The following is a 9,752-nucleotide window of genomic DNA, read 5'->3' on the forward strand; positions in this document are numbered from 1 at the left end:
CCCCTTTTTCGTTTGATCCGTCCTTTTAGCACAAGTGAGAGGTTTCCCTCTATGTTGCCAGTAATTTCCCAGCAGGGGCGAGCAGCTGATAACAACTTATGATGGAATCCATGAATTCTGCGATTAGTTACGAGTATCGTATTCCCCTCCCACCACATGAAATCATAACAAAGATCTGGGTGGCACACGGGGAGAGGACATCACGTGGCCGCAGGGAACAGGTGGCTGCCCAGTATCTACAAGTCTTCTGCACTGGGCTTTGTGCCAGTCCCTTTAAGTGTATAGTGTGTGACGGAGCGGTTCTCACCAGCGCCGCGGTCCAGCTGGCTACAGATGGAGTTCTGTAAAGTGGCAGAGGCCCCACAGGGGCCCATCCATCCACCATCCCATAAAACATCAAGGAAGCTTCTACATCAGGGATCAATATAGTCTACAGGCCAGGAGTGCGTCGGGGCTGGTGTATATGTGTATGGGTCAGGGGATTAGGATCTGTTTATGCAGGGATGTATCTCATATATGCTGGGATGTATATATATACTGTATGGATGTATCTCATATATGCTGGGATGTGTATATATACTGTATGGATGTATCTCATATATGTGAGTGTATGCTGGGATGTATATATACTGTATGGATGTATCTCATATATGTGAGTGTATGCTGGGATGTGTATATATACTGTATGGATGTATCTCATATATGTGAGTGTATGCTGGGATGTGTATATATACTGTATGGATGTATCTCATATATGTGAGTGTATGCTGGGATGTGTATATATACTGTATGGATGTATCTCATATATGTGAGTGTATGCTGGGATGTGTATATATACTGTATGGATGTATCTCATATATGTGAGTGTATGCTGGGATGTGTATATATACTGTATGGATGTATCTCATATATGTGAGTGTATGCTGGGATGTATATATACTGTATGGATGTATCTCATATATGTGAGTGTATGCTGGGATGTGTATATATACTGTATGGATGTATCTCATATATGTGAGTGTATGCTGGGATGTGTATATATACTGTATGGATGTATCTCATATATGTGAGTGTATGCTGGGATGTGTATATATACTGTATGGATGTATCTCATATATGTGAGTGTATGCTGGGATGTGTATATATACTGTATGGATGTATCTCATATGTGTGAGTGTATGCTGGGATGTGTATATATACTGTATGGATGTATCTCATATATGTGAGTGTATGCTGGGATGTGTATATATACTGTATGGATGTATCTCATATATGTGAGTGTATGCTGGGATGTGTATATATACTGTATGGATGGTTGTATGTGGGTTTATGTATCTTTCTAATGCCTGAATTGTATGTACAGTATATGTTAACTGGAAGTGCACGTATATACATCTATATGTACAGTATATACATGGATTTTGGTTACCCTTGCTCTATCCTATGTGCACACCCAAGGTTGGCTCCAGGTGTCACTAGGCCCCTGTGTGACAGAGCCTCAGTGGGCCCCTTTGCAGTGAACTCATGTGGCGGCATTCAAAATTCATAAACTAAAATAGTCTCCTGTTCTCTAAAATATTCCCTAGTTTATCATCCCAAACATCCCGACATGGCCTTTTTATATAAGCCTCACTCATACCCTATGGATTGATTAGATACAGCCCCCTTCACCCCCACAGATTTCTTATGTAAAGCCTTATGTGGGGTCCTCCAGCAGCTATGGGCCTCGGCACAAGCCCAGATATGCCCAGTGCTGGCGCCGACCCTGTGCACACCTGTAATGTAACCTTGTGCTATGATGATGATGTTTGTGTCTTGTCCTAGCTCATTCATATTATCACATAAAGATGACCCTCTACTTGTACCTAAATGTGTAAATGTGAATGATAGGGAACAGTTATAGTTTTCTCCAGGCGGTGGGATGGGGAGAGCCAGCACCCAAAACTCACACATAAGACAAGCAGAAAGGAGAGAGTCAAGAGAGGTCAGGAGCTAAGCCAAGGTCAGGAGGAGCATGAACAATGGAGGTGGACAGAAGACACAGCAGGAAGATAAGACTTTTCCGTTTGTGAGGAACCTTCCGGAGATGCATCTCAGGATGAACTACTGAAACCAGACAAAGAGAGGACCAGCATCCCCCTCTTAGCCCCCAATTTGATCTCTTCTCTAGGCATGGCCTAGACCAGTGGTGGCGAACCTATGGCACGGGTGCCAGAGGCGGCACTCAGAACCCTTTCTGTGGGCACCCAGGCCATCACCACTGCACACCAGACAGGACTCAAAGAATCTTCCTGCAGTTCCAAGCAACTTAAAAGATGCTGCTTTCAGACATATTTTGATACTTTCTTCTCGACTTAGAACTGTAGGAAGAGGGAGTATGAGTAGACATGGCCGAATTATCTTTGGAGGACCTCCTGCTGGCCCCATGATTCTCTGTGTACAGAGGGACACTGGAAAGAAGCTAAAATTATGCAAATGTTTTATCTTTCTACTTTTTTGCTGTCATCAGGAGGCCAGTATGATTAAAAGTTGTGGAAGAACAGGGAGCAATAAGTTACTGCATTAATTTTTGGTTGGCACCTCGCGATAAATAGGGGGGGGGGTTGGGTTGCAGTTTGGGCACTCGGTCGCTAAAAGGTTCGCCATCACTGGCCTAGACCATGGAGCTATAAGCTGGATGTCCCTCTTTGTCTGTGTGTTCTACTATTCTACTTCCCAGTTACGAGGATCTCCATATTCTTGTAAACCTCTACCTAGAAGTCCTATGACTGTGGATGTCATCCGTATTATTACATCACAGACCACACACACAGACAATTCTTTGCAAAATGTAAAAGTGTCAGACTCTTTGGGATGCAGAAATTGCTTGGTTTCCCCACTTTACCCATCGAGCAGTGGTGGACTTTCCTTCTGGAGGATTCCTAGGTCAATGTACTATTGGCCAGGAGTACAGTCAGTAAATGCCCTTGAAGAACATGTTCCACACATGGACTTGTTGGATCAATTCTTCTCTTCGTCTTCTATCGTTTCTCTCGGGTTCGTTCTTACATCTTTTCGCATCGCCCGTTGTGCATTTAACAAGATTTTGGAGAGCTCTTGGAGAGCCCAATAGTAGAACTGAATGCTCCTCACATATAGATGCTTTGTGTAGCCGTAAATGGACACAATCTAAGGTCTTCATAGTCTTCTGGAAGTTGCTCATCACCAGGCTTGGTGTTCACTCTTCAGACTTCACCGAGAACACATTTATACGATACAAAATAACTTTATTGTCGGTAACCAGGCTGTGTGTGCCACGTGTCCACGTATCGGATCGCATGTGCACCCATGCCCCTCTCCTGTTGTGACCTCGGACCTGCCCCTGACCTTGCTCCTTCGCTGCCAGCCCTGACCTCCTGCTCCGTTCCAGTTTCCACATCATTGCCGTCCTGTCCTGACCACGTGCCTGTCCCTGACTTTGAGTTTGCCTGGTGTTCCTGTACCTCGACCTTGATTGCCACCGTGGGCAAATCGCACCTGTGGAACGACCTGGTGGTACCCTGCCACAGCAAGACCATCCTGCTTTGCGTTTGGCTCTGGTGAAGATCGGGTGTCACTTAGATTCCGGTCCCAAGTGTCGGCTTGTGTCATCGTCCGTGGTGGTCCAGGGGGTTCACTGACCCTGAGCCCTGACAGTGACCTTCTTCAATGTGACAAATCGCACAAACCACATGTTTCAGTATCACTCCTATAAATACATCTTTTTCCGCTCGGGTCTTGAAGTCCTTTAGAAAACCTAAGGTTGTCGTACCTACCTGGAGCAATGGACCACTAGGAATCCTGACAAATACTTCCATCCTTTCCAGGTTCTATCACATCTGACCATGACTTTGTTGTCTAGTTCTTGGCCAGAATTAGGAGAATTACTTAACGTGCAATTCCATCACACCAAAAACATACATTTTGAGCTGCTCTGTGGATGCTCACGTTTCCCGCTGCATATGATTTCCGATGCGTTTCATCAATGTGATCTCTGTTTTGGTTCCACGGAGCCTACGCTACCGCCTCCTCATATCGGTAACAGCTGTTCTTGGCTTGGGGAGAACATATTTTGGGTTCACATCAGGTGTTGCCCCTGGGAGGATGCAGAATCTGGTGATAGCACATTCCTGTGGTGCGCTGAGGTTGTAGTCATCATCCCACTCATCATCCACCACCAGTTATACTCCAGCAACTCCTTAACTCCCATTTCCATCATCTCACTTAGAAGACATATACAATCGGTGGAACCTGTTTTTTGTGTTTATTATGGTTCTGGCGTCTGATGGGGTCATGTGACCGTGTGAATCACGACGACTTGCGTCTGTACCAGTTGTAAACGTAATAAGAGCAGAACATGAAACCGACTGATAGAAGGACAATATTTTACAACGAGCAACATAAACATAGATCCCAAGCTGTAAGGATGAGTCACCCTCCCCCAGACACCCAGATTTATGGTGTTTTCATTTCAATCCGTTACTTTATACCAAAATCCTGGTCTCCGAGATCAGTTCCAGTCAGAGTTGCTGATAATGACGCAGAAGTTGTTCCAAAAAGTTACAGTGTAATGACATGACTCAGGATAGAGAAGAAAATAAATAACCAAGTTATTAGAACTACTATAATACTGCCCCCTATGTACAGGAATATAACTACTATAATACTGCCCCCTATGTACAAGAATATAACTACTATAATACTGCCCCATATGTACAAGAATATAACTACTATAATACTGCCCCCTATGTACAGGAATATAATTACTATAATACTGCCCCCTATGTACAAGAATATAACTACTATAATACTGTTCCCTATGTACAGGAATATAACTGCTATAATACTGCCCCCTATGTACAGGAATATAACTACTATAATACTGCCCCCTATGTACAAGAATATAACTACTATAATACTGCCCCCTATGTACAGGAATATAACTACTATAATACTGCCCCTATGTACAGGAATATAACTACTATAATACTGCCTCCTATGTACAGGAATATAACTGCTATAATACTGCCCCCTATGTACAAGAATATAACTACTATAATACTGCCCCATATGTACAAGAATATAACTACTATAATACTGCCCCCTATGTACAGGAATATAACTACTATAATACTGCCCCTATGTACAGGAATATAACTACTATAATACTGCCTCCTATGTACAGGAATATAACTGCTATAATACTGCCCCCTATGTACAAGAATATAACTACTATAATACTGCCCCCTATGTACAAGAATATAACTACTATAATACTGCCCCCTATGTACAGGAATATAACTACTATAATACTGCCCCCCTATGTACAGGAATATAACTACTATAATACCGCCCCCTATGTACAGGAATATAACTACTATAATACTGCCCCCTATGTACAAGAATATAACTACTATAATAATGCCCCCTATGTACAAGAATATATCTATTATAATACTGCCCCCTATGTACAGGAATATATCTACTATAATACTGCCCCCTATGTACAAGAATATATCTACTATAATACTGCCCCCTATGTACAAGAATATATCTACTATAATACTGCCCCCTATGTACAGGAATATAACTACTATAATACTGCCCCCTATGTACAAGAATATATCTACTATAATACTGCCCCCTATGTACAGGAATATAACTACTATAATACTGCCCCCTATGTACAAGAATATATCTACTATAATACTGCCCCCTATGTACAGGAATATAACTACTATAATACTGCCCCCTATGTACAAGAATATAACTACTATAATACTGCCGCTATGTACAGAAATATAACTACTATAATACTGCCCCTTATGTACAGGAATATAACTACTATAATACTGCCCCCTATGTACAAGAATATATCTACTATAATACTGCCCCCTATGTACAAGAATATATCTACTATAATACTGCCCCCTATGTACAAGAATATAACTACTATAATACTGCCCCTATGTACAAGAATATAACTACTATAATACTGCCCCCTATGTACAAGAATATAACTACTATAATACTGCCCCTATGTACAAGAATATAACTACTATAATACTGCCCCTATGTACAAGAATATAACTACTATAATACTGCCCCCTATGTACAGGAATATAACTACTATAATACTGCCCCCTATGTACAAGAATATAACTACTATAATACTGCCCCCTATGTACAGGAATATAACTACTATAATACTGCCCCCTATGTACAGGAATATAACTACTATAATACTGCTCCCTATGTACAAGAATATAACTACTATAATACTGCCCCCTATGTACAGGAATATAACTACTATAATACTGCCCCCTATGTACAGGAATATAACTACTATAATTCTGCCCCCTATGTACAAGAATATAACTACTATAATACTGCCCCCTATGTACAGGAATATAACTACTATAATACTGCTCCCTATGTACAAGAATATAACTACTATAATACTGCCTCCTTTGTACAAGAATATAACTGCTATAATACTGCCCCTATGTACAAGAATATAACTACTATAATACTGCCCCCTATGTACAAGAATATCACTACTATAATACTGCCCCCTATGTACAAGAATATAACTACTATAATACTGCCCCCTATGTACAAGAATATAACTACTATAATACTGCCCCCTATGTACAAGAATATAACTACTATAATACTGCCCCCTATGTACAAGAATATAACTACTATAATACTGCCCCTATGTACAAGAATATAACTACTATAATACTGCCCCCTATGTACAGGAATATAACTACTATAATTTTTATACAGATTTTTACAGTAAGTCTTCCAGGGTTAGTTATATAACATAGTATAGCAGGTTTACATTTCCCAGCAGTGTGTAGATGCAGTACGGTATTCTAGTAATGTGACATACAATGCAGTGAACTGTAAATGACCTATACATTGTATTATACAGGTAGTAACACTACCTGTACACTGAATTGCCCTGCCCCACAGCTATGTAGCGTATATAAACACTGTACAGTAGTGGCGGGTGTGATATACACTGGGAGGAGCTGATAATATTCACAGAATTATAGAACAATACTGCACTGACATCATGTAACAGAATATACCATGGTGCAGCCAGTGCTCCCCTCACATATAGGTGACTATCTCTTCCCTCTGCCCCTGTGGTGTCCAGCAGTCAGCGTGCGGTATCAGTGTAATGTCATCTCCTCAGAATAACTCAGTAATAGTGCGGTAATAGTATAGTGCGGTAGTGGTGGTATTGGAGGAGTTTGGGGGGCTTTCAGGGTGGATGCTGCACCCCAGAAGGAAGAGGATCAGTCTCTGCTTCACTATTTCATAGGACATGTTGGTGTGGGGTTTCCTCAATTACCTGTAGTCCCCACAGCCGGCAGAGATACGTGATAATAAAGGGGGTGCTGGACTATTACTAAGGGTGGGTGTTAGATTATTACTAAGGAGGTTACTAGACAATTACTAAAGAGGTGCTGGATTATTAATAAGGTTGGGTGTTAGATTATTACTAAGGAGGTACTAGACAATTACTAAAGGGGTTGCTGGACTATTACTAAGGGTGGGTGTTAAATTATTACTAAGGGGGTCAATAGACAATTACTAAATGGTTGCTGGACTGTTACTAAGGGTGGGTGTTAGATTATTACTTAGGGGGTTACTAGACAATTACTAAAGGGGATGTGGGACTATTAATAAGGGTGTGTGTTAGATTATTAGTAAGGGGGGGTACTAGACCAGAGGTCCCCAACCACCGGTCCACGGACCAGGACCGGGCCGTTGGAGTTTATCAGCCGGTCCGCGGCGGCGCTGACAGCTAGCTCCGCGGCCCTGCGCCTGGTCAGAGCTCGCTCTGTGTGGATTTATAATGTTTTCTGCCAGCTCGCAGCTCCCGGCAGAGAACATTATGCAGGACGGGGTGGGGTGGGTGGGTGCAGGAAAACAAGCCCAGTGCTCCCACTGATTCAGGGAAACAAGCCTGGTGCTCCCACTCATTCTGAACCTATGGTAAGTTGAATCACATTCTCATTATAAATGTCATAATTATATAATAAGTATGCACTAAGCTCCACCAATCCATAACCCCACCCCATATGACCAAAGCCCCACCCCCACCGGGCCATGGAAAACTGGTCTAGCTTAAAGCCGGTCCCTGGTGCAAAAAAGGTTGGGGACCTCTGTACTAGACAATTACTAAAGGGGATGCTGGACTATTACTAAGGGCATGTGTTAGATTATTAGTAAGGGTGTACTAGACAATTACTAAAGGTGTTGATGGACTATTACTAAGGGTGGGTGTTAGGTTATTACTAAGGGGGTTCTAGACAATTACTAAAGGCGTTGCTGGTCTATTACTAAGGGTGGGTGTTAGATTATTACTTAGGGGATTACTAGACAATTACTAAAGGGGATGTGGGACTATTAATAAGGGTGTGTGTTAGATTATTAGTAAGGGGGGGTACTAGACAATTACTAAAGGGGATGCTGGACTATTACTAAGGGCATGTGTTAGATTATTAGTAAGGGTGTACTAGACAATTACTAAAGGTGTTGATGGACTATTACTAAGGGTGGGTGTTAGGTTATTACTAAGGGGGTTCTAGACAATTACTAAAGGCGTTGCTGGTCTATTACTAAGGGTGGGTTTTAGGTTATTACTAAGGGGGTTACTAGACAATTACTAAATGGGGGTGCTGGACTATTACTAAGGATGAGTGTTGGGCTAAGTTACTAATGAGAGGTGCTGTGCTGTGGTAAATAAAATAAGGAGGAGGTGCTGGTGTTCAAGAGACTATACAGCAGTATATACTATAATGTATTGAGGGGTCATAGCGTATTCTCTGTATAAGAAGGGGGCACATCGTTTTTTAGGGGTACATATTACAGAGAACACTGTGGGTCAAAGCTGTTTTTAATATTGGCAAATGTTGATGATTGATGATATGTTTCGTTTGTATTCTGTCATGAACTTAATAAAAAGGAAAGTTAAAAAAAAATTAAAAAGCTGTTATTAAGGGGACATTTTACTGACTGTGATCTTTAAGGGACGCAGTGTGGAGATGTTCTCGAGAGACCAAAGTCACCTGTGGTGGACAACTCTGCAGTGATAAATCATGGCGGAGAGAAGTAACAATTATGATTTTTTCTCCAGGAAGAAAACAAGTACAAACCAGGCCGGCACAGGGGGAGAAGGACACCCTCATCTGAAGAGCGAGTTATATCCGATGGCAGCCATACTGTGTAGTAGGTTTATAGCTGATATATTATATACTTATGTGTGGTTATTCACTGCTGTTATGGATTTATGTGTGGAGTATATTCATTGCTGGTATATATTTGTATATTCTGGATATATTTGTGTGTGCTGTAAATATTATTGTTGGCAACACTTAAACATCACAATGTAACTCCAGTTCCCGCTATGAATCTACACTGATTGTGAATCAATTTCTTTTTCTGTTATGCAAATGGAACAGACAGCAGGTAGAAATGATCGGCAATTAGCAAGATAACCCCTATAACGGAGGGTTCTGTAGGTGGTGACCACTGACCATTTCTTTGTTTTCATCCTCTTTGGCTGTTGTTTTGGTAACTTTTGCATTTTGTCATGGCTCTCACCCCTGGAGTTAGTGTGAGGTGGTGTGTACAAGCCACAGAAGTACAAGGATGGCACATCAATGCGAGCTGCGAAGAGAAGGTTAGCTGTCAGCACAGTGCCCAGAGCACAG

At 41.7% G+C, this 9,752-nt stretch overlaps 1 long non-coding RNA gene across 2 annotated transcripts in view; it reads left to right on the plus strand.

Annotated features, from left to right (window-relative positions):
- LOC140074726 (uncharacterized) overlaps positions 1–9,316 on the plus strand; it is a 128,018-nt gene extending 118,702 nt beyond the window's left edge. For both annotated transcript variants that reach the window (XR_011849258.1, XR_011849257.1), the window contains exon 6: positions 9,176–9,316. This is a non-coding gene — a long non-coding RNA (uncharacterized lncRNA). The remainder of the gene's footprint in view (positions 1–9,175) is intronic.
- Positions 9,317–9,752: the final 436 nt, after the last annotated feature.

Source organism: Engystomops pustulosus, chromosome 8 (genome assembly GCF_040894005.1).
Source record: "Engystomops pustulosus chromosome 8, aEngPut4.maternal, whole genome shotgun sequence".
NCBI lineage: Eukaryota > Metazoa > Chordata > Amphibia > Anura > Leptodactylidae > Engystomops > Engystomops pustulosus.